The sequence below is a fragment of the Balaenoptera musculus genome, chromosome 13 (assembly GCF_009873245.2).
Source record: "Balaenoptera musculus isolate JJ_BM4_2016_0621 chromosome 13, mBalMus1.pri.v3, whole genome shotgun sequence".
In the NCBI taxonomy this organism is placed as follows: Eukaryota; Metazoa; Chordata; class Mammalia; order Artiodactyla; family Balaenopteridae; genus Balaenoptera; species Balaenoptera musculus.
In genome coordinates, this window is record NC_045797.1 from 6,524,606 (window position 1) to 6,550,518 (window position 25,913).

Genomic DNA, 25,913 nt, shown 5'->3' on the forward strand with positions numbered 1-25,913 from the left:
ACATATATACAATGGAATACTACTCAGCCATAAAAAAGAATGAAATAATGCCATTTGCAGCAACATGGATGGACCTAGAGATCATCATACTAAGTGAAGCAAGTCAAACAGAGAAAAACAAATATCATATGATATCACTTATATGTGGAATATAAAAAAATGACACAAATGAACTTATTTACAAAACAGAAACAGACTCAAAGACTTTGAAAACAAACTTATGGTTACCAAAGAGGAAAGGTGGGGGGAGGGATAAATAAGGATTTTGGGATTAACATATACATACTACTATATATAATATAGATAATTAACAAGGACCTACTGTATAGCACAGGGAACTCTACTCCATAATCTATAGTAACCTATATGGGAAAGGAATCTGAAAAAGAATGGATATATGTATACATATAACTGAATCACTGTGCTGTACACCTGAAAGTAATACAACATTGTAAATCAACTATAATATAAAATAAAAATTAAATTTTAAAAATTTGCATAAAAATAGTGAATACATACATGCCACCTTTGGTGTAAAATAAAAGGTTAAATAAGAATACATGTGTGTGTATATTCATATATGCTTAATTTTGCAAAAATACTCACAGAAGAAATCAGAAATTCATGAAGTGGTTAACTTGTTGTAGGATAAGGGGGCATGGAGATCAAGTGTTAGCAACAGAAAGTTCAGAGTGAGAATCCTCTGATAAACTTTTATTTAGGGGCAGATAAGTTTTGTGAGACCTGAAACACATTTGATCTTGGAGTCTCTCTTTAAGGCACTTATATGTGGAATCTAAAAAAGCAAACAATAAAACTCACAGAAAAAGAAATAAGACTTGTAGGTATCAGAGGCGGAGGGTATGGGGAGAAGGGAATGGATGAAGGTGGTCAAAAGATACAGACTTCTAGTTATCAGATAAATAAGTAGCAGGGATGTAATATACAACAATGAGGACTACAGCTGACATTGCTGTACGATCTATGGGAAAGTCTTTAAGAAAGTAAATCCTAGAGTTCTCATCACAGGGAGAAATTTTCTTTTTCCCTTTTTTCTTCTTTCTTTTCTTTTTATTGTATCTATATGAGATGATGGATGTTAGCTGGACCTATTGTGGTGATCATTTCACAATACATGCAAATCAAACCATCATGCTACACACCTTAAACTTATACAGTGATGTATGTCAATTATTTTTCAATAAAGCTGGAAAAAAACTATAAGGAAAAAGAAAAAAAAGAATGTAAGGGGTCCTGAGACCCCATTTGAGGGATTTTGAGAAATGTTGTTATAGAGATTAAATGATATGTCATCTTCTAGAATAATTTCTACACAGAATAGGCATTCAATAAATGTTTTTTAAAATAACATTAGCTGTGATATGGTAAGAATAGTAATTTTACAATGCTGTATTTCCTGTCCTTATAATTTTTAAGTGATACAGCGTAAGCATACAAGAAAGAGAAATAAAGTACAATTTCTGTGTTGAGTAGAGATCAGCCTATACAAATGTTATGATGACATTTGACCAAATTAAAAAATACAAAGTTCAAAAAATAACGGTACAAAATTATGAACATAAAAGTAGGCATGAAAGTGAACATTTATTTAGAATGGAAAAAGTAATAGTTACAAATTACCAACTTTCAAAAGCTGGCAAATACCACAAACATCACAAAATTCAGAAAATGACATAATATTTGTATTAATTAACTGTCTGGCATGTCTATGTGATATCATAGACTCATTTCTGGCTTGTATTCATCAAACCCTGTTTCTTCTAGAACTACCTGAATACCTCATTCCAAGGACAGAGGTTCATAGATTATATTCATATCACATTTTGTTCTCTGGCCCTTTAACCTCACGTCACATCATTGGGTGAGAGGCCAGTATCCCTGCCAGTCATTTCTCTCCTGGACGGCCAGCAATAACCGGGCATAGAGATAGCTGCAGGTACATAAATGTATACCAGCGAATATCCCCCCAATTCATTTTTCCCCAAGCCAGATTCCAAAAATATTCATAGCTGCTCTAGTACCATATGACAAAGAAGAGGTGGGGGGTTGTCTGTGTGACTGAAGGGAAGCTGCAGTAGAAAGCAAGTGAACTTAACTGACTATGGTTTAAATATCCTGCTTTGCAAACATTTACAAAAAGACATACACACAGCCACTATGGAAAACAGTATGGAGGTTCCTCAGAAAACTAAAAACAGAATTACCATATGATCCAGCAATCCCACTCCTGGGAATATACCTGGGCAAAACTATAATTCAAAAAGATACATGCACCCCTATGTTCATGGCAGCACTATTCACAACAGCTAAGACATGAAAGCAACCTAAATGTCCATCGACAGATGAACGGATAAAGAAGATGTGGTACATGTATACAATGGAATACTACTCAGCCATAAAAAAAGAATGAAATAATGCCATTTGCAGCAACATGGATGCAGCTAGAGATTATCATACGAAGTGAAGTAAGTCAGACAGAGAAAGACAAATACCATATGATATCACTTATATGTGGAATCTAAAATATGACACAAATGAACCTATCTACAAAACAGAAACTGACTCATAGACATAGAGAATGGTCTTGTGGTTGCCAAGGGGGAGGGGGGAGGGAGAGTGATGGACTGGGAGTTTGGGGTTGGTAGATGCAAACTATTACATTGAGAATGGATAAACAACAAGGTCCTAATGTATAGCACAGGGAACTGTATCCAATCCTGTGGGATAAACCATAATGGAAAAGAATAAAAAAAAGAATGTCTATATGTGTATAACTGAGTCACTTTGCTGTACAGCAGAGATTGGCCCAACATCGTAAATCAACTATACTTCAATAAAGAAAAAAGAAACATACATATGAACACATTGCTAGCACCCCTTCCAGTGCCTTGGAGAAGCCTGAACAAATGAGGAGCTCAGAATGTTTTTTTGTCACTTGGAATTTTGAAGTCATTCAGATTTAGACAGATCTCTGTCACATGCTACTCTTGTGCATCTATAAAAAGGAAAACATAACAGAAACAAATTCGTTAAGGCATTTCTAAGGAAATAACATATGACAGCTGTCACCCGGTTGATGGAGATTGTAAGACTTTCCTAATTTCGAGAAATGCGAAAAAGAAAAAAACTCAGTAACACATGGACAATCACCACCCTGCTTAAGAAATAGAACAATTCCCAACACTGTTGAAGCTCTGGGATGTACACCGCTCCCCTTTCCCCCCAGAAAGAACCTCTAACCTGCATGCTGTGTTGTTCATTGCTCCTTGTTTTTCTCTTCAGTTATTGCAAATATGTACAATATGTTGCTTGGTCTTGAAGTTCTGTATACGTGGAACTATATCATATGGATTCTTTTCATGTGCTTTATGAACTCAACACTACTTGAGATTCATCAATTCTAATATGCATAGCGCATTCATTTCACTGTTTTCACTGTATTGTATAATATCCCACTATATGCTTATACCAGAATTTACCAATTTTGCTGTTGATGGACATTTGGGCTGTGTTTGCCATTGCAAGTTATTTTGCTGCACACAGTTTCAGTAGAGTTTCCTGGAATATGTGTATGTAAGTAAGGTATATACCTAGGAATGGAGTTGCTAAGTCAGATGATGATAGACTTTCCTGTTCTGATTGCCAACAAAAGCTGCTGCACCCCCTCCTACCTTCCCTGATGCGGTATGAGTCCTGTCCTTGCTTAGTCTGTAGACTGTGTGGACTGGACCAAATGTCTGTATTTGAGGATCTACAGGGGCTAGGACAGTGAAAAAGAGGGGACAGATGTGTCTTAGTTTGCTTGGCTGCCATATCAAAATACAATAGACCGAGTGACTTACAAAATAGACATATATTTTCTCACAGTCTAGAGGCTGGAATGTCCAACACCAAGGTGCCTACGGATTCAGTTCCTAGGGAAGGCCCTCTTCTTGGCATGCAGTCAGGCAGTCACCTTCTTGCTGTGTCTTCACATGGTGGAGAGAGCACGTGCTCTCTTCACCCTCTAATTTTATAAAGACACTAATCCTATGGGATCAGGGCCCCACCCTTATGACAGCATTTAACCTTAATTACTTCCATAAAGGCCCTGTTTCCAAATACAGTCACATTAGGGGTTGGGGCTTCAATATATAAATTTGGGGAGGGGAGGAACACAATTCAGTACATTACAGGACAGTACGTCCCAGACCACAGACTGTGACTTTCAGCCATAGCTCTGGGGAAACAAAAGTGACAGCAATTCAGGCAGGATGGAGCATTCCTACTGGCTCTGTGGGCTCTGGTGTGACGCAGGGCTCCACTTGGTTGGAGATCAGGGTCTCAGGCTTCAGCTTTGCTGACATGAGAGTGTCTACTCTGAGGTCACTGCTAGGCTGTGGGACATCCAAACAGAAAGCAGCAGTTCATTCCGAGATCATGTGATGGTCTTTTCATTTATTTAAATGTCAGTAAAGAGAGTTGGAGTCTGCTCCCTGGACACCTGTTTAATAGACATCAAAGTGCACTGTCTCATTGGTCTCAGGTGGCCTGGACCTCACAAACTCCAGCCCTGCCCCCTCGGCTGCCTCCAGGGTGGCCTCCATGCTGCTCCCTTCCGTAACCTCAGATACAATGTCCACCATCCACCTGTCTACCATGTGTCTCGTAATAGGGTTGGATTTGAAGTTCCTGGCTGTAGAACCAGTTGTAGGTCAGCACCCACACTTATGAGATGTCCTGGACTCCTTAGGGTGGGGCTGGTGCTCTTGTGAGGGGAAGGGAGGAGCTGAGCCTGCCACCTCTGGGGCTGCTCTGAACTTGTTCTTTTCTTGTCATCTCTCGTGGCTCCATGTCTGGGTCACAACAGGCTGGAGTATGATCTTTCGAGTCGCTTGTCCCCCACTGCCCTGCAGCAACTTACACCCATCAGATAGGGGTTGGGACTTCTCATGCGGACAGGTACGTCCTTCTTGGCCATTCTTCCCATCCAGGCCTCAGCATCGGGCTGGGATACTGCAGCCTTCATCCTGCAAGCATGCATCACGGGGTCCCCTTATGGACCTTTAGCTGTTTCCTCACTGGTGGGCCCTGCTCCCGGAGTCATCACTCATGTCACCCTCTGGGCAGAGACCAGCAGCCCCTGCTGACGAACTGGAAGCATCTTCTGAGGACGAAGTCTGCAGCACCACTGTGGCCAAGTGGGCTTGGCTTCCTCCTTGCTGTCTGCCCTCCCATGGCTGTGTTTCTCTGTCCTGGGGCTACAGACTCGATTGCTTCCACACACACGTGCACCGCGCCTGCTGCAGGGTCTGCGGCCGACCCTTTAGATTTCGTGACGGCAGAGCAGATGGGCTCAAGGGAATCCACTGGGCCTTCCGTGTACGGTGTAGGGGAGGCATGTTGGATTTGATTCCCCCCGACATTACCGGAAGTGGGGGGGCTGGGACAACTCAGGGACCACGGGAGCGCTCCTGGTACGTGGTGGATCCTGATCCCCTTTTCCCTGGAACTTTGGCCCTGGGCTCTTCCCATCCTCTGCCGCAGACACAGGCATAACCACTGGCGTCCCCAGCCAGGGTGGCCTGGGAGCTGCTGTGACCCTCCGTGTGTGGCTTCGGGAAATATAGGAGTTTGTCCCGATCAGCGAAGAGGTATCCCATACATCTGAAGGGAGACACAGCCAGTGGCAAGTGTCAGACGTAGGTCCTGCATGTCTTAATAATGGACAGAGAGCCTCACAGACTTCGAGGGAGGTAGCCTGGTCCGCAGGCTCTCCCTCTGGGGCCTGCCCACGTACAGTGTACTCGTCACAGCCTGGGTCTGGTCAGGCAGCAGCGTGACCTTAAGCAGCAGTTTTGTGGGCTGATGGCTGTGATGTCCAGAGGCATCCTTCGGATAGGCCTGTCCACGTCAGTCACTTCTCTCTTTCTGGGCAGGATCCGGGGTGTCTCTCACACATACTTAAACACTTCACGGTCTCCCGCGTACCGTTGTGGCTGATTTGCTCCCTGAGGTCTTGAACAAGCCCACTGTGTGGTAACCACGGGGTGTGTAATAAAATAAGATTCAAGCCTCATGGTCATCTTTTTTCCAAGACAGATGGGCCTGTGGTGTTTGATGCCCCCAGGGTGGAAGGGCCTCAAACCCAGTCCTGGGGAGGGGAGTGACTTTACCTGCCCGTCTCCTCTGGGACCTGTCCCCTGCCACCTGGCCACATTTATCCTCTGCAGCCCTTCGTGACCTGTCACAGTCACAAGCCCCTTTGTCCTTGATCCCCAGCACCCCCGTCTCAGGCAAAGGGCTCCCATCCACCGTATTTCTTGTGCAAATCTTTAGAACGGCATTCAGCAGCTTTCTCCTCCATCTCCTTAGCTTAGCAATGACTGTCACGCAGTGAATTCTTTGGGCTTTGTTTTGGCCGGGCCGCTTGGCATGTGGGATCTTAGTTCTCCAACCAGGTATCGAACCTGAGCCCCCTTGCATTGGAAGCTCGGAGTCTTAACCACGGGAGTCCTGGGTTGGCCTTTCTACCAGTGGCTGCCTATTCCCCCGCTCCCTTCTGGGGTAGGTGTTTATGACCCCTCGATAAATGATGAATGAACGTAATAAAACAGAGCGGCCAGTCCTGAAATTAAATGCATTGTATGGATTTCCAAACAGGCAAGTACAAGAAAAATCCCTTCAGGAAGCCCAAGCACCCGTAGATAGAAATGTACCAAAAATCTGCGTTAACAAAACAAAACAACAACAACAACAAAAAAATATGACTCGCACCTAGACATACTTCACGGAGGATTCTCCTTGGATACGTGACCACATAGGATATTACCATGCCTCGGCACAGGTATTTTCTGAGCAAAATGCCTGGTATTAATGACTCCTCAGATTGCTGGAAAAGCTGCAGCTGGCATTAAAATTTGGTGACTGTGAGTCTTTGCCTTATAGGACTCTGAATATAGGAATGGTGTTATTAGTCCATTGTTCTTTCTTTTCCTAGGAGAAATAGATGAGTAGATTCACATGGTGAGCTAATCTCAAAATTTCCTTTTTTTCGAAGACAAAGGCCTGCATAGGAAGATTCACCTGAGTGCTTAAAAGAGCAATTTTAATGAGCTATCATTAAACCTGGGACTCCACAACTGCTACCAAATAATTTGGAAATTTCCTCTTCCAAACATTTTTTCTATTTGATCTTTAGGCAGCCATTTTCCCAAGATTGGCCAGTGTGTGATTTCTCAGTGAAAAACGGCACTCAATTCCCCTTCTTTTCTTTCCATTGCCTCTCGTTCCCTGCTTACATGTCTTAAAAAGAAAAAAGAAAAAAAAGGAGAATGGGTTGATGTGTTATCACAGGAGATGATTGCATGACTGCCAGCCTCTATCAGTTGTGAGACTGGCCGGAAGTTCAGATGATTCAGAGATGGTAGATACACGAAAAACTAGGTGCTGAGATGGTGTCTACAGTGGAAACATTTAGAAGTTTTTGGAACCTTGAGGATTATTGAACCCAGTGAGGTATATATTGTGAAAGAAATTTTAGGGGAAAATTCTGTTAACCATGACCATGGGGAGAGCTATCTTCCCGGTCTTCCCAGAAGGCTATAGCTATTGGATTTCAACAACAATTTTCTAGGAAAAGAAGCAAAATGAAAAGATAGAACAGCTTTTTTTTTTTTCTCATTCATTACCAGAGAAATGCAAATCAAAACTACAATGAGTTATCACCTCACACTGGTCAGAATGGCCATCATCAAAAAATCTACAAACAATAAATGATGGAGAGGGTGTGGAGAAAAGGGAACCTTCCTACACTGTTGGTGGGAATGTAACTTGGTACAGCCACTATGGAGAACAGTAAGGAGGTTCCTTAAAAAACTAAAAACAGAGCTACCATATGATCCAGCAATCCCACTCCTGGCCATATATCCAGAGAAAACCATAATTTGAAAAATACATGCACCCCAATATTCATTGAAGCACTATTTACAATAGTCAGGACATGGAAGCAACCTAAATGTCCATCAACAGAGGAATGGATAAAGATGTGGTACATATATACAATGGAATATTACTCAGCCATAAAAAAGAATGATATAATGCCATTTGCAGCAACATGGATGGACCTAGAGCTTATCACGCCGAGTGAAGTAAGTCAGACAGAGAAAGACAAATACCATATGATGTTGCTCATATGTGGAATCTAAAAAACGGGTACAAATGAACTTATCTACAAAACAGAAATAGAGTTACAGATGTAGAAAAGAAACTTACGGTTACCAGTGGGTAAGGGGAAGGGAGGGATAAATTGGGAGATTGGGATTGACGTAGAACAACTTTTGATAGAACTTAATATTTCAGCTTCTCCAGGTTTCAGGAGTGTTCACCAATCTTGGTGTAAATAAAAATTCCTTGGAGAGTGTTAAAAATGCAGATTCCAGGTCCCACGCCCAGAGATTCTGGTTCTGTAGGTAAGGGGTAGAGTTTTGGATAACGCTTTCAGGTGATTCTGAAACTGGTGGTGCTTAGACCACAGTTTGTGAAATCCAACGTCAGTGTTTCACTGGGGCTCTACATGGCCTTGAGGAATGGCAGTCATGATGATGAGCATTTTCCATGTCTTTATATAATGTAAAATAGAAAAAGCAGGCACCAAATGGAAATATAGTATTTCTAAAACATCTCCATAAAATGAATCTCCATAAAAATGAAATTAGATGCATTCCGCAGTCAGAATATCATCAGACTCCTGGTGGGTGGTCCTGACATTTGTCCTCCTAACCCATTCCCTACCTGCAGAGCTCTGCTGTGGGCTGCAGGGGGTTGGGACCTGCAGACAAACTGCTCCCACCCCTTCCCAGCTGGCTGCCTCACCTGCGGTTCTGATCCTGGGAAGGAAGCGCAGTGGGAGGAGTAGGTGGGGGAGGGGAGACGCTCCTGTTTCCGGATGCTCTGGGCGGGCATTCCTTCATTGAAGGGACCCCTGCACCCTTCCTCACCCCCAGAGATGTCTCTCCAGGGTTTTAGTACCGGCCCAGGTGGCCTCACCTGGGCTGTTCCAATACTCCCTGGGGCCTCCCCAGCAGGGAGCAAGCTCCTGGGTTCTGACAGCACCACCCTCCCCCCACTCCTTTTGTTCCCCTAGCCCTGGGCATGGTGGGTGATTTCTGCACTTACTAATCTCTGCAATATCTCACCTTCTCCTCTGTGGCTCCTTTAGTTCTATCAGCACTTTCGAACTAGTTTTCTATATTAAATCGCATCCATCTGAAATATCTAGTACAGTTTGTTTTTTCCTGACTGGATCCTAGCACAGTGAAATTACGGCCATTTCTTTTCTCCACTGTTTACATTTTCTTTAATATGTCTGAATTACTTTTTTTAATAACAGTTTTATTGAGCTATAATTCACATACCATAAATACATCATTTTAAAGTATACAATTCAGTAGTTTTTAGTATATTTATAATGTTGTGCAACCATCACCGCTATCCAATTCCAGAACATTTTCATCACAAAACCCCACACCTATTAGCACTCATTCCCCATTCATCCTTTTTCTCAGACCCTGGGAACCATTAATCTACTTTCTGTCTTGGTGGATTTGCCTATTCTGGACATTTAATATAAATGGAATCATACATATGTGGCTTTCTGTGTCTGGTGTCTTTCACTTAGCATGTAATGTTTCCAGGTTCATCCATGTTGTAGCATGTATCACTACTTCATTCCTTTTTAAGGCTGAATAAAATTCTATCATAAATATATTATCTTTTGTTTATTCATTCATAAGTTGACAGACATTTCTGTTGTTTACACTTTTTGGCTACTATGATAGAAATCAGGGAGCAGCCCTGTGACCATCTTGTATGCTTTCGGGGCACCGTAGGTCCCTTAGAATCAAAAGAATTACAGGACTTTTTTGTGATTGGAAAAGTTGAAAAACAAAAAATTTAATAAATTTTCTCTAAAGGAAACTCATAAAGTTCCCTTCAATTTACCATTTCATTAAAACACTTACCCTATGAGTTGGTGTCTTTTAAACGTTATCAGCAATTCTAAATAGAATAGATTTATTCAACTAAACTTTGTTCATGGGCATTTGGGGCATTTTCTCTTTAGATATTGCTTCTCTATCCTTGTGCCTGTGTCTTTATTGCCTGCTTGCCAGTAGCCCCAGAGCCTGGGGTCATGCTTCTTGCTGAGTTTGGTGGAACACTTGCTGTTATAAACACTTGTGTGAAAGTTTTTGTGTGAATGTGTTTTCAATTCTCTTGGGTGGAATTGTCTAGGAGTGTAATTGCTGGATCATATGGTAACTCTGTGTTTAACTTTTTGAAGAACTTACAGTTTTCTAACCCTGCTGCACCATTTCATATTCCCACCAGCAGTGTATAAGGGTTCCAATTTATCCACATCTTCACCAACACTTGTCTATTTGATTATAGCCATCCTAGGGTGTGTAAAGTGGTATTTCATTGTAGTTTTGATTTGCATTTTCTCAGTGACAAATGATGCTGAGTATCTTTTCATGTGCTTATTAGCCATATATATGTATCTCTTTTGAACATCTATTGAAATTCTTTGCTCATTTTTAATTGGGTTATTTGTCTTTTTATTATTGAATTGTAGGGGTTCTATATATATTCTAATACCACTCCCTTATCAGGTATATGATTTGCAAAAATTTTCTCCCATTCTCTGGGTTGTCTTTTCACTTTCTGGATAGTGTCCTCTGAAGCAAAAAATTAAAAAATTTTAATGATGTTCAGTTTATCTAATTTTTCTTTTCTTGCTTGTGCTTTAGATGTCATGTCTAAGAAACCCTTGTCTAATCCAAAGTCACAAAGATTTACATCTATGTTTTCTTCTAAGAGGTTTATAGCTTCAGTTCTTACATTTAGGTCTATAATTCATTTTGAGTTAATTTTTGTCATAGTATGAGAAAGGAGTCCAACTTCATTCTTCTGCATGTGGATATCTAGCTATCCCAGCAGCATTTTTTAAATATTATTTTATTTATTTATTGGCCATGGGGTTTGTGGGATCTTAGTTCCCCAACCAGGGATTGAACCTGGGCCCTCGGCAGTGAGAGCTTAGAGTCCTAAAAACTGGACCACCAGGGGATTCCCCCAGCACCATTTGTTGAAATGACTATTCTTTCTCCATTAAATTGTTTTGGCATCCTTGTCAAAAATCATATGGCCATAAATGTGAGAGTTTATTTCTGGACTCTCAATTCTATACATCTATGCATATGCCAGCAGTACAGTGTCTGGATAGATAATCTGAATAGGCCTATATTTATTAAATAAATTAAATCAATAACTATAACCTTCCAAAACTTTTCAAAAGAAAGACCCAGGCCCAGATGGGTTCACTGGTGAATTCTACAAAATATAAGGAAGAAATTATACCAGTTCTCTAGAATCTTTTCCAGAAAATAGAAGCAGAGAGAATACCTCCTAACTCATTCTATGAGCGCATCATTATCTTAATACCAAAACCAGACAAAGACATTACAAGAAAGAGGAACTACATTTCAGTATCTCTCATGAATATAGATGTAAGAATTCTCAACAAAATAGTATCAAATTGAATCCAACAATGTGTAAAAATAATTGCACATGATGACCAAGTGGGATTTATTCCAGGCATGCAAACCTAGTCCCTTAATTGATTAGAAAATCAATTAATGTAATCTAGCACATTAACAAGTAAAAAAGAAAAAGTATGTAATGATATCAATAGATGCAGAAAAAGCATTTGACAAAATCTAACACCCGTTCATGATAAAAACTCTTAGCAAACAAGGAATAAGAGGGTAAGTTCCTCCACTTTACAAAGAACATCCACAAAAAGCCACCAGCTAACACCATACCTAATGGTGAAAAATTATATCCTTTCCCAATAAGATCAGGAACAAGGCAAGGATGCCCACTCTCACCACTTCTATTCAACATCCTACCAAAAGTCCTAGCTAATGCAATAAGATAAGAAAGTCAGCAGACTTTTCTGTAGAAAATGAAAAGCTGATTCTAAAATTCAAATGGAAATGCATATTTTATGCATTTCATGGAATAGCCAAAACAACTTTGAAAAAGAAGAGCAAAGTTAGAATACTAATATTACGTGACTTCAACACTTAATATTAAGCTACAGTAATTAATGCAGTGTGATGCAATTCAGTAGAGAAAGGATGATTGGATATCCATATGCAAAAAAGAATAAGAATGTAGATCTATATCTCACACCCAAAACCAAAATTAACTCAAAATGGATCATTGGCTTAAATATATAACCTAAAATTTTAAAAACTTCTGGAAGAAAACCGAGGACAAAATCTTTGTGATTTTGTGGTAAGCAACAAGCTCTTATATTCAACACCAAAAACAGGATCTATAAAGGAAAAAATGATACACTAGAAATCATCAAAATTAAGAATTTCTGTTCTTTAGAAGGTACTGTTAAGAGAATGAAAAGATAAACCACAGACTGGGAGAGAATATTTGCAAAATCGTGCATCTGATAAAGGACTTGTATCTGGAATATGTAAAGAACTCTCAAAACTCATTAAGAAAACAAACAACCCAATGAAAGAATGGGCCAAAAATCTTCACCAAAAAGGATACAAGGATGACAAATAAGCACACATAAGACACTCCATGTTATTACTCACTAAGGCAGTGAAAATTAAACCATCTAAACCAGTACCTACCTGTAGAGTGGCTAAATTTTAGAAGGCTGACCACACCAAGTGTAGACAAGGATGTGAAGAAATTGGATTTCTCATATACTTTTGATGGAAATGTAAAATGGTGCAACCACTTTGGAAAAACACTTCAGCAGTTTCTTAGAAAGTTAAATATCCATCTATCTACCATATGACCTAGCTCTTCCAGTTCTAGGTATTTATCTAAGAGACAAAAAAAAAAAGCATAGGTCCATACAATGATTTGTATACAAATGCTTACAGCAGCTTTATTTTAAATGGCCCCAAACTAGAAACAACCCAAATGTCCATCAAAAAGGAAATAGATAAACAAATAGTTGTATATCCATACGATGGAATTCTACTCAGAAACGAAAGGGATGAACTATTGTTATGTACAACCACATGGATGAATCTCAAGACAATTATGTTTTGAAAGCAGCCAGACCAAAAAAGAATACATAATGTATGATTGTAACTGAGCAGGACCCTATGGGGCCTTCCCAGGACAGGCCTGCTCCCATATCCTCTGCTTTTCCTGGAGGCTAAGGACTGATAATGTGAACTCCTGTGACACCACCCTGTTACCTCACCATCAGCCAGTCAGAGAATTGTGCACGAGCTGATCACAGACCCTGCGACCCCCCTCCCTCACCTTGCCTTTAACAATGCTTTGCTGAAACCCTTCGGGAAACTCGGGGCTTTTTAGGGCATGAGCCACCCATCTCCTTGCATGGCCCTGCAATAACCTTTCTCTGCTCCAAACTCTGATGTTTTGGTGTGTTTGGCCTCACTGTGCATTGGGCACACGAACTTGCGCTAACCTGATTCTATTATATAAAATCCTTGAAAATGCAATGTAATCTGTAACGACAGACAGCCTATCTGTTGTGCCTGCAATGGGAACGTTGTAGAGAGGGGCAAAAGGGATGGATTGTGAGGAAACTTTGGGGTGAAGGGTGTGGTCATGATTTTGATTGTGGTGATGGTTTCACTGGTGCATCCCTATGCCAAAATGTATCCAATTGTACATTTAGATGTGTAGTTTATTGTATGTCAATTATCTGTTTTCAACATTGTATCTCAATAAATCTGACTGTGTTAAAATGTTCTCAGGTCATGGTTGGCGGGTCCATGCTTTCTTTCTGAAGAATGGCTGTGCCGACAGAGGAGCTGGAGCTGCATGTTGCAGGGTTCTCCTCATGCAACTGCCAAGTCCTGCCTATTCTACCTTCTGAGTTCTTCTGGAACCCCTGTTGCACACCTCAGCATTTCTACTGTCTAGACCCCAATCCAAGCCATCATTATCTCCCTCCTAGATTCCTGAGCAGTCTCCTATGGAATTACTCTAATCTCACTCTCCTCCAATCGATTCTGCATATTGAATTCTTCCTAACATGAAAATTTGATCATTCTCCTATTTAAACCTGTCAGTAACCTCTCACCGACTTCTGAATGGAACACATACCCTTTCACAGACCCTACAAGGTTCTGTGGCCAGAAATCCTCACTTCTCTTTATCATGGTGGCTTCTTTGGTCTCTCCAGTACTGCATTCCAGCTACCCATCTGGAATTTGGGGGTTCTTCCCTTCTGGAGGCTTCTCTTTTGCTTCAAATCACACACTTGGGCTCCCTCTGTGCCAAAGAGCTCTGGGAATAATCTGCCACCTCAGCCCAGGTGTGACAATAATCACTTTCCTGGTTTTCCTTTCCCACAATGGTTCTCAATAGTGCCAGACCTGCACCCCTTAGGTTAACAGATATTATGTATGTTCTCTTTCTTATTCTGAAATTCGTTGAAAGATAACATAATTACAAACAATAATTTAAAAATATCAGCATAGTGTCTTAACTATAAAGTAGACTAATCCATTTTCAATATGTGAGTCCTTCAGTATGGCTACACTAGAATATATAATCAAGTAGTCAGGCGATTGTACCAATTTCTAATGAAAAACATTCATTTTTCTTTATTTCTAACATTTGAAAATAAGAGCTAAGTAAATATATTTGTCTATACACAAGTAGAATCACTGCAATTACACAGATATTAATATTGACTAATAGGTATGTTGCCATGGTAACTGAAATATTATGGGCAGAGTGATGATTTTCTAAAATGGTGAACAATTAGGCAAAATTCCAATCAAAACAAAGTACAATCTTCCCTCGATTTTAAAGAGAATTGACCTTCTAGAAAATTTGTTGTAGTCCTAGAAAAATTCACTTCAAACTGGACAAAAATTTATGCTTAAATTTAAGCAGGTTTTACAGCTACAGGAAAGTCCTACGTTCCTCAACTCCACCCATGGGTGCCATCTGGACTCCTCTCCCCATCTAGTCAGTGAAGTGACCAAAAAATTCTGACTCATTTCTGAGACGTCCCCTAGGGGCTGTTCCCTGCCCTCCTTGGAAACTATTGCCTTGTCAAGCTGATATATTCAAAATCAGCTTCACTAATCCTAAGGTCAACAAAAAGGACATTTCTTAAAATGTATGAAAATACTAAGAAAGATGTGGTATTTTCCAAAGCACAGCATCCTTATGTCCTTGGTACAATTTTCCCCAAAACAAACAACCTCCCCCTTTCTTCTACCCACAGAGAAAAGGCTTGTGCTGCATCAATGTTATCAAACTACTTCAAGCAAACAATGATCATGGCTTGCACATAAGAATTAACCCATGGGAAAGGCTAACTCATCTCTACCAGTTTTCTCAACTGTAAAATGGGGGCAAGGACTCCTAAGGTTGTTATAAACAGTCCATGATTTAAATGGCATTATTTTGTTATTTTTTTATTGCTGAGTAATATTCCATTGCATATATGTACCACATCTTCTTTATCCGTTCATCTGTTGATGGACATTTAGGTTGCTTCCATGTCTTGGCTATTGTAAATAGTGCTGCAATGAACATTGGGGTGCATGTGTCTTTTTGAATTATGGTTTTCTCCGGGTATACGCCAGGAGTGGGATTGCTGGGTCACATGGTAGTTCTATTTTTAGTTTTTTAAGGAACCTCCATACTGTTCTCCATAGTGGTTGTACCAATTTACATTCCCACCAACAGTGTAAAAAAAAAAAGGGTACAAATGAACTTATTTACAAAACGTAAGTAGAGTCACGGATGTAGAAAACAAACTTATGGTTAAAGGGGATGGGGGGTAGGGATAAATTGGGAGATTGGGATTGACATATATACACTACTATATGTAAAATAGATAACTAATAAGAGCCTACTGTATACCACGGGGAACTCTACTCAATAATCTGTGATGGCCTATATGGGAAAAGAATCTAAAAAAAAAAAAAAAAGAAAAAAGAAAAACGAAAAAAAAGAGTCCATGATTATTTAATACGTGTAAACTCAGAACAGTGCCAGCACATGGTAGAGGCTCAGTGTGGACCATCTGTATGATGCCATATTGTAGGGCTTATAGTACCATAAAATAAGGTGAGCTCTTCTTAAACTCAAAGTGGAACATCTCGTGGAAAGTTCTTGGCCTCCCCTTGTCTGACAGGCTTCAAGGGACTGTCTAGAGTCACCTGCTCCAGATAAGATGCCCACTCACCCACAACTCACCCCAAACTCAAGCAGGACCTAAACTGGCCCAAGAGCCCCACTCCCTGAATCCCTACTCTTATCTTTCACTCAAATATCTCCACTCCAACAATTTCTGACCCATCGACCTGCCTCCTGTTTCTCAGGCTGCTCAAGCTGGAAGGAGGGAGTGAGGGGTTTCACGACCTTTCATCCTGATCTCTCTAGACCGCCCCCCCCCATTTCATCAGACCTGCACCCCACATTCCAGCACTAGCTATATCCCATCCCTTGCCCACATCAGGCCTGGACCGTAGCAGCTAAACATGGCTGTAGAAACACACGCAACCAATCCGACATGTCTTGCTTTAAATGTATGACCACACACTTCCTGTGGGCTCCCAGTACTTGATTTCCCTTGTCTATTCATGCTCCCTCTGTCCTGGAGAACAAATTCACACCTTCTCTCTTCTCAAAATCCCAATGCCTTCTCCCTCTCCCCAGCCTGAGAAGATGATTTTGCATTTATTACACCAAGAAAAGCAACCAGGGGCTTCCCTGGTGGCACAGTGGTTGGGAATCTGCCTGCCAATGCAGGGGACACGGGTTCGAGCCCTGGTCTGGGAGGATCCCACATGCCGCGGAGCAACTAGGCCCATGAGCCACAACTACTGAGCCTGCGCGTCTGGAGCCTGTGCTCCACAACAAGAGAGGCCGCGATAGTGAGAGGCCCGCGCACCGCGATGAAGAGCGGCCCCCGCTTGCTGCAACCAGAGAAAGCCCTCGCACAGAAACGAAGACCCGACACAGCCATAAATAAATACAAAAATAAAAAAAAAAAAAAGAAAAGCAACCAGAAGAGAACCTCCCAGGCTCTCACTGCCAGCGCCACCCATCCACATACACATGGACCCATCATCTCTGCTGTCTTCCTGCCTTGAGATCGTCCTGTCCCAGCTCCCGTGAAAGGGGAGCACCCGCTGTGTGTGGAGTCGCCGCCATCTTTTGTCCACAGCTGGACTTTGTTCCTGCCATCGTTCCTCCTCCCACTCCTGTGCCCACTGTAGACCTCTCCCTCCACAGTGGGGCATTCTCATCAACACATGACAGGCTGACATCTTTCCAATGTCAAAGACAAAGACCCTTCCGTGACCCCACATTGCCCTCCAGCTATAGAAACCTTCTTCAGAGCCGCTCTCCAGCGAAACTCCTAGAGGACTCTATTCATTGTCTCCACCCCCTCCCTCCCATTCGGTTCAACTCACTTCAGTCAGGCTTTTGTTCACCCATTAAATAGGCTTTTGTTGAGGTCACCCTTGACCCCAACTGGAAAATCCAACAGCTCATTCTCTGTGTACTTCTTCCTCTGTTCTCAGTAGATTTGATTGGTTGCTTGCTCCCCCCTCTGGAAACCCTTTCTTGGCTTGGCTACCCCGACCCCCAGGCTCTCCTGATGCTCCCCCCTCACTGGCTGCTCCTATTCAGTCCTCTTGCTGGATCCTTCTCTCTTCCTAAACTCTAAGCTTGGGATTTCACCAGGACTCGGTTCTCAGCTCTCTGCTCTACACTCTCTTCTTGGGTGATCTCAGCTGGTGCATGGTTATAACACAAATGCCATATGTCTGGTGAAGTTTTTGGATATGAAACTCTGCCCTTGGACTCTCCTCTGAATCCAGGCTCATGGACCCATGGCCTGGTTCTCAAATCTAACATGAACTAGCCCAGAAGTCTGGCTACCCCACCCCCAGTCTTCCCCTGCAGGGTTCTTATCCTGGTAGCCCTGGGTCCAGCCCCAATGCTTCCACGTCCCTCATATCCCGCATGGGATCCGACGTTACATCCTATCATCCCCTCTCCGCTCCCATCAAGCCACCTTCATGCTCTTCCAGATGCAGCAATGAGCAATGGCCTCATGGACCTCCCTACTCCACTCCTCACTCCATGGTCCATTCTCCCCAGAGAAGAAAGGCTCTTGTCCAACGAGGATGTCAGATCATGTTATTTCTGTCAACCTTCCTGTGGCTCCGCCTCATGGTATAGACCAGGCCCCAGAGTCTCCATGTGTTCAGGCCCCTCCCCGACCACCCAGCCGCTCCCCCTTCCTTACGCTCCAGCCACACTGGCCTCTTGCTGGTCTGCGAAAGTGCCAAGCACGATTCTGTCCGGGCTTCTGCATCTGCTGTTTCCTCTGCCTGGAAACCTGGCCCCAGATCTCTGTGGGGGTCACTTCCTCACGTCTTTTGCTCTTGGCTCAGACAGCTCCCCAGAGAAGACTCCTCCGTGGCTCTTTCTAAAGGAGCAGCCTCCCCCCTCCACGTCACTCCTGACCCCCCTTTACTTGTCTTCATAGAACTTACCTGCCACTGTGATTTGTCATTCTGTAGGTAATGATGATCCGTTGTTCCCTGTGTCCCTGAAGCCTAGAGCGGTACTTGGCAGGTCACGCTGGTGGAGGATGGGCATCCAAAGTGCCAGTAGCTTTCAAGCTTGGCTGTAGCATGGAAGCCTTTCTCCGCTGTCCCACCAAGGCCGCGGATCTGGTTGAATGGGCTGTGAAGAGCCTCTCAGCTCAGCTCAGCCTTCTCCCGACGCGGCCTCGCTCCTCTCCCCGCCTAAGCCTGGGATCCTGCCTCGCCCAGCTGAAAAGCCCGCAGGAGGCTCTCCTCTGCCTTCTAAGCAGGATGAAATCTGAAAACCCCACGCCTGCATTGCCCGCTGGTTCTGAAACCCCTTTAAGAGAGGCGCTTCCCCTTCTCCTTTCCTCTCCCCCTGATTTGGTGGCTCATCCTAGGTTCTTGGGGCCACTTCATCTAATTTGCTTACCTTTTCCTCAAAGTCTAACTAAGTTGTATTTGCGAATTCAGTAAAAATAAAGAAACCCCACAAACGGCAATCTCTCTCTCTCTCTCTCTCTTTCAAATCAGTGTAAGAAATGACACCTGGGACTTCCCTGGTGGCGCAGTGGTTAGGAATCTGCCTGCCAATGCAGGGGACATGGGTTCAAGCCCTGTCCAGGAAGATCCCACATGCCGCGGAGCAACTAAGCCCGTGTGCCACAACTACTGAGCCTGCGCTCTAGAGCCCGCGAGCCACAACTACTGAAGCCCGTGCGCCTAGAGCCCGTGCTCCGCAACAAGAGAAGCCACTGCAATGAGAAGCCCGCGCACCGCAATGAAGAGTAGCCCCTGCTCACTGCAACTAGAGAAAGCCCACGCACAGCAATGAAGACCCAATGCAGCCAAAAATAAATAAATAAAATAAATAAAAGAAAAAAAAAAAAAAGAAATGACACCTACTTCGTTTTTCCAGGTCAAATTTCATCTGACTTCCGGGTAGAGGGACTTCGACCTCTTTCCGGCACTTGCCCTCCTCAGGTTGGAGGAGAATCCTGAGAGCAGCCGCCGGGGGCCCAGTCCACAGACCACGGTGGTCATTGTTGCCCTTCTGCTACATGACATTCCTGGTGACCTTGCCCTTCCCGTAGGACAGGTGCTGATGCCTGGCAGAGAGGTCGGCAAACTGACCACAGGTCGGTCCCTGAAATCTCACGGCTGCCTCCAACCCCACAGAGCTATTGTCTGGGGTCTCAGCAGGCAGCCCTCAGCCCTGCTGCATCTGGACACCATGAGCAGTCTCCACGACTCCTGGCATCCACAGCTCAGCATCCCCTTCCCAAGCCCGGGGAAGTTGCCCCTGCACCCCACCCCGGCGCAGTCTCCAGCTTGCAAAGTCAGGGTCCCCGCCTCTCCCTATTAGCTCCTGCTTCCCAACCAAATGTTACCGACCGGGGTTCTCGGCCTCCTTAATCAATAGAAATTGACTAGAGGCCAGACAAGAAATTCAGGCAAGGCTTTACTGGGGCCCCTGCTGCAGCAGCGGGGGCAGCGAGAACAAGCAACAGGGTCCCTGGCTTGCTCCCCTTGCTTGCTCGCTCCCTGGGGGGGGGGGGCGAGCTTGTTCCTTAATGGGCTGAGGGTAGGGGTGTGTCCAGGCATCTGGCTGGAGGGGTTGGCTGAGGTGGTCTGCCCACCCCTTAGGTGGCGTTGAGTGCAGGGGGCACACGCAGTACCCTGCTTTTGCTCCCGACCCCCTGCTTTTGCTCTGGGACTCTTCAAAAGTGGCAGTTTGGTTTTTTGGTCTCTTTATATCTTTTGCCCAGAATTTGCCCTAACTGTGCATGCATGCAGTTATTTTTAGTCCCATAGAGTTTCCTTGTATCTTGTAGCTCAAGGAGAGGTGTGTCCAGGGGCAAGCACTGCAGCAAAGGGTCCCAGGTCCCAGTCTGTCTCACAAGCACCACCTGTAGGTTGTCTTTGGTGGAGTTCCTGAAACAGAAAGAAACTGTACCCACTCCCTCCAACGCACCACGGAACAATTGTACCCAGAACATAGAACACAAACTCAGTTGCCTTCCTGGTGTGTAGAAGTAAAAATTATTTTGAATCTCTTAAAGAATTAATATCTTACCAGATTTTTATTATAAAAATTATTGTTTATTATAAAAAATACTTGTTACATTTCAAAATGTAAACAATATAGAAGAATATGTAGAGAAAAGTAAGTTTCCCTCCTCTCCCCTATTCCCTAGACATAACTGCAAGTAACAGTTTTTTGCATACCTTACATAATGTTTACAATGCAGAGATGAGTGCATATTGTTTAAAGGTAAACCGAGGCACGCTAAAGTTTTCAAGAGTTTCTTTGAGCATATATCCATTCAAACTGAACAGCACCAGATTAACAGTGGTTAGGAGCGCTCCACCAACAGGAGGAAGGGGAGAGGATTTTACGGAGATGATGCAGAAGCAAAGCAAAGCGAAGCAATTATTTGACTGGCTATAGCTTAAGCAGTTGCCTTGTTTGGGAAAGCCTAGCTGGCTGTTTCTTACTGGTGGTACTTAAGTCGTATTTTCTCAGATTCGAGTGCGTTGATTCTTAGGTTGTGGTTTGCTTACGTAAGCTACCAAGGCATTGGAGCCACCTCAGTCCAATGGCTTAGCTATTGTAGCAAATAAACATGCATGTATCATAACACACCCACACACATACTTTAAGGCTTTCTTCACATAACAACAACATGGGTAACTGAGGTTCTCTCAGAAACCCAGGGATCCCTCACCCACCCAGCACCCATCCTTCCCTGATACATACGTAATTCTATCCCCTGTCTGGAGCCAGAACACCTGGGGACATATTCCAGCTCAAAAGCTCACTGCCATTGTAAGCTTGGGCAAGCTACTTAGCTTCTCTGGTTCCTCATCAGTAAAATGGGTACAATAATAATAGTAGCTGCCTCATAAGGGCACTGTTGAGTATTGAATAAATGCTTAGGACTGTCTTTGGCACTTAATAATTCTATAAATGTTAGCTGCTTTAATTATTATTTGGATGATTTCCTACCTCTCACCTTACCCTCAAAAGATAGATTTCAAAGATACACTCAACCAATACAATGGAAAATAAGTAAATGAGAAACTGCAGGGCTTCCCTGGTGGCGCAGTGGTTGAGAATCTGCCTGCCAATGAAGGGGACACGGGTTCCAGCCCTCGTCCGGGAAGATCCCACATGCCGTGGAGCAACTAGGCCCGTGAGCCACAACTACTGAGCCTGCGCGTCTGGAGCCTATGCTCCGCAACAAGAGAGGTCGTGACAGTGAGAGGCCCGCGCATCGCGATGAAGAGTGGCCCCCACTTGCCGCAACTAGAGAAAGCCCTCGCACAGAAACGAAGACCCAACACAGCCATAAATAAATAAATAAATAAATAAATAAATAAATAAATAAATAAATAAATAAATAAAAAAGAAACTGCAGACTAAGGGAATATGAGAGGTAGGGAAATACAAAGAAGCCAGGAGTTGTGTTATTATTTAAAACATACACTGCAGCATCTTACCTAGTTGCCAAAGGCCATCGTTGACGACTTGACTCTGAGCTTCCTAGAAAACAAGGGAAATCCCATCAGTTTCAAGATTCACAATGTCTCTAAGGAAAAAACAAGCTATTTGATCGGGGGAAAATTGACTTCTCTTTGTTTTCAGACCTAAGAACGATTGCTATGTGATTTAAATTTTCATTTTTCTCCTAGAAAGATTTCAGGGAATGGTGGTGGGGAGAGAATCAGACTGAATTCTGATTCTGATTCCGATTCTGTTATTTAATTTGTTAAATATTTAACTTAAACTTTTTTGTATTGAAGTATAGTTGACTTACAATGTTGTATTAGTTTCAGGTGTACAGCAAAGTGATTCAGTATTACATACATATATACCCATAATACATACATATTTTTTTTCAGATTTGTTTCCCTTATAAGTTGTTACAAAATATTGAGTAGAGTTGCCTGTGCTGTACAGTAGGTTCTTGTCGGTTATCTATTTTATATATAGTCCTGTGTATATGTTAATCCCAAACTCCTAATTTATTCCTCCTCCACCCCTCCCCATGTCAATTTAAGTCATACTTTTTTCCTACTGTTTAAAATAAATCCGCGTGCAGTTCTCAAGCAAACCTTGGGACCATTGATGTTATTATATTGGTTAAGAGAAGGCCAGTCTTAGGCTGAGCCTGGGGACCCCATGTTAGGTCTTTAGCAATCAGGCCAAGTATTGATACCTGTGGAAAGACTAGGACTGTGAAAAATCCTAAGTGGCCTGATTACTGAATTCAGGGACTTATTCCTGGCAGGAGACAGGACCATGCACTGCCTAGTAAAGGGAGTTAAAAGGAAAGGAGGACGGACTTCCCTGGCGGTCCAGTGGTTAGGTCTCCACGCTTCCCGTGCAGGGGGCACGGATTCAATCCCTGGTCAGGGAATTAAGACACATGGTGCAGCCAAAAAAAAAAGGAAAGGAGGAGAGCAGGGAACAGTGAAGGGTCTGATGTACCTGAGAGTCTGGGTCTGCAGTGGGAAGTGGGAGGTCCTCAGGAAAGGCCTGCCTTCCAGTACCGTTGTGAGAACTTAGCTCTTAGCCTGAGGCCAGCATTTAGGTAAGAATGGTTGAGGTAGGAACCAATAAGCTATTATCTATTTTTCAAACAGCCTGGCGGAAAATGCATCCGAAATTCACCAAAACATCACGGTTCTTTACTTTTATAGGATGTCACAGATTACATACTGCAACACTTCTGACAAAAAATTTGTGCGCCAGGTGTTGCCGAAACTCAGCCTCTGTTCACTGGTGCCGAATAGAAATGTGGAGACAGAATTTGGGGTGAAGTAGAAAAGGAGAGCTTTATTGCTTTGCCAGGCAAAGGGGGCCACAGCAGGCTCACGTCCTCAGAACTGTGTATCCCACCCTGGAAGGGGTAGTGAGGAGTCTTGTAGCGTTCAAGGAGCAGGGCGTGGTCAGCTCGTGGACACTCTTCTGATTGGCTGGTGGTGAGGTAATCAGGAGTCGGCATCATCAACCTTCTGGTTGCAACCGGTCTGAGGTCTCCGAGCTTGTGGGCAGCAGACAGTTAACATCTTCCACCTGGTAGGGGTTTCACAATCTGCAAAATAGCTCAAGGAACAGGGCTCAGAATATTCTCTATAGTCCTTGAGGAGGAACTAAAGGTCCTTGACTTTGTTTAATGGCTAAAGTATTATTAGTTTGTCTTGCTTGACTGTTTTCCTTTCTTTCTGCATTTTCTCACTTCTCTGATTAAATTTATTCTTTGAATAAAGTTTTTCTACAGACAAAAGGCAGGCGGAGGACATGGATGGAGGTCTATTCTGGGAAGGCCTCGGAGGGTCCTGCTTGGTTGTAACAAACCGTTCTCGGTCAATTAAACATCCAAAAGAAAAAAGAAAACCCAACCAGGGGTGGGATAAGGAGGGTGGGATACGGAGGGTGGGATAGGGAGGGTGGGAGGGAGATGCAAGTGGGAGGGGATATGGGGATATACATATACATGTAGCTGATTCACTTTGTTATACAGCAGAAACTAACACACCATTGTAAAGCAATTATACTCCAATAAAGATGTTAGAAAAAAAAAACAACAACAACCAAACAAAAACCAAACAACCAAACTCATAGAAAAAGAGATTTGTGGTTACCAGAGTTGGGGGGTGGGAGTGGGAATTGGATGAAGGGGGTCAAAAGGTACAAACTTCCAGTTATAAGATAAATAAGTACTAGTGATGTCATGTACAACATGATTAATATAATGAACACTGCTGTATGTTTTGTTTTTTTTTATTTATAAATATCTCTTTGAGACCCTGCTTTCCATTATTTTGTGTATATACGCAGAAGTGGCCTTGCTGGATCATGTGGCAATTCTATGTTTAATTCTTTGAGGACTTGGTATACTGTTTTCTTTTTTTTTTAATTTATTTTTTTATATTTTATTTATTTATTTTGGCTGCGTTGGGTCTGTTGCTGCGTGCGGGCTTTCTCTAGTTGCAGTGAGCAGGGGCTACTCTTCGTTGAGGTATGCAGGCTTCTCATTGCGGTGGCTTCTCTTCGTTGTAGAGCAAGGGCTCTAGGCGAGCGGGCTTCAGTAGTTGTGGCACGTGGGCTCAGTAGTTGTGGCACACGGGCTTATTTGCTCTGCGGCGTGTGGGATCTTCCCGGACCAGGGCTGTAACCCATGTCCCCTGCACTGGCAGGCAGATTCTCAACCACTGTACCACCAGGGAAGTCCCTGTTGTATTTATATATGAATATTGTTTAGAGAGTAAACTCTAAAAGTTCTCTTCACAAGGGAAAAGCTTTTTTTCTCTTTCTTTTGTTTTGTACCTATGAGATGATGGATGTTCACCAAACTTACTGTGACAATTATTTCCTGATGTACGTAAGTCAAATCATTATGCTGGACACAATTGACATACGGTGCTGTATGTCAACTTTATCTCAAACTGGAGGAAAAAATTTGGAGGAGTGAACGATGAATGTAGTTTATCTGGTAAAAGAACCCCTTCAAAGTGGGTGAGTCACGAAGAGGAAAAATAATAGTAGGAACATTGTTGTAGAAAGTAACTGGGAAATACTGGTTTGAAGTTGAGCCTCCTGTTGGTGAAACACCTGGATTGGAGTTTTCACACGTCCATGAGAGTGATGGTCTTCATGATTGAAGTCTCCTAGGTTGATTGAGAGAAAACAGGCATTTATCTTCCGCAAAGAAGTTTCCATTTGTAAGGTGCAATTTCTCTCCTTGAATTCAACTAGCTTAATAAGTCAGGTATATCTGACATGGATGTTAGCACTTGTCAAAATTGATGACTTCGTTGAGGAGGTAATGCCTCCCATGTGTCCTCACTTGATTCTTACTGTATCTCTGCAAAGTAGGTAGGTATTTATCATATTCTGGGCAAGAGGAAATAATCAGAACTTAAGAAATGTGTGCAGGCTCACACCGTTGGAAAATGAAGGAACGCATGTCTTCCCTAACAGCTGAGAAATGAGGGCTGGAAGGAGTGTGGACATCTGGGGCTCAGTGATTCTGCCCTGGGAAGAATGCAGACTTCGGTGAGGAAAGACCCCGTCTTGGGTGGAATCCCCAATTATAAACCATCTCAGTGGCTCCCAACCATTTTGAGTACGAGAACATCTCCCTAAAATGAGATTCTGCCAATCCTCTAGCACAGTGAAGATGTAACTGAGGAGATGTCAAATAATCAGGAGTAACTATGATCTCATTACCGCTCCTGGAGGAATCTGATTTTTAATAT